This window comes from Varroa jacobsoni, unplaced genomic scaffold, assembly GCF_002532875.2.
Source record: "Varroa jacobsoni isolate VJ856 unplaced genomic scaffold, vjacob_1.0 scaffold_1297, whole genome shotgun sequence".
NCBI classification, from domain to species: Eukaryota; Metazoa; Arthropoda; class Arachnida; order Mesostigmata; family Varroidae; genus Varroa; species Varroa jacobsoni.
Window position 1 is genome coordinate 225,040 of NW_019214199.1, and position 621 is coordinate 225,660.

General features: G+C 36.1%; 1 protein-coding gene across 1 annotated transcript in view; it reads left to right on the forward strand.

Moving 5' to 3' along the window:
• LOC111268526 (atrial natriuretic peptide receptor 3) overlaps positions 1-621 on the forward strand; it is a gene marked incomplete at its 3' end in the record, with an annotated part of 48,082 nt that overhangs the window by 1,360 nt on the left and 46,101 nt on the right.

Below are 621 nucleotides of genomic sequence, written 5' to 3' on the forward strand. Positions count from 1 at the left end.
TTTGTGGATTTTGATTTGGGCTTACTTCAGCGGAGCAGGACTAACATCTGATTTTAAGAAGTGATGCGGTCTAAGTTGTTATTAAGCATCTCTTTTGAGCATCTTGCCATGGCAATCATGAACGAAAAAATGTCAAGCAATGGTGGTTCAAAGGTGAGCGTTGGCAAACGAATATCACCATTGATCAGTGATCTGGAAGGTAAAGAATTATTATAAACGTTAAACGCCCTGCCGTTTCATAGGTCTGTTGGAGAAACCGTAGATGAATCAGGCAAAACCCACGTCGGTTTTATATCTTATCCCTATAAGAAGACTCCTTGTTGCTACATTTAAAAAGTTATATTCACGGATATATTCCTGAGGAGATAATAGCTGAGAATGTTATAATTCAAGAAAAATTGATACAAGACAATGAATGAATTTCGGGAAGAATAGAGAGTCGTGTAAATTCCTTACTCCTCTTATACACATATATATATATATACATATATAATTGAATTCCCTGCAAGAGCAGTACTATTTGACGAAAACTACGTATGTTATCAGCAAAAAATATCACATTAGTGGAACAGCTATCGTTCAATTGCATCATCATGCATAGAAGTACAAGGACACGTTAGG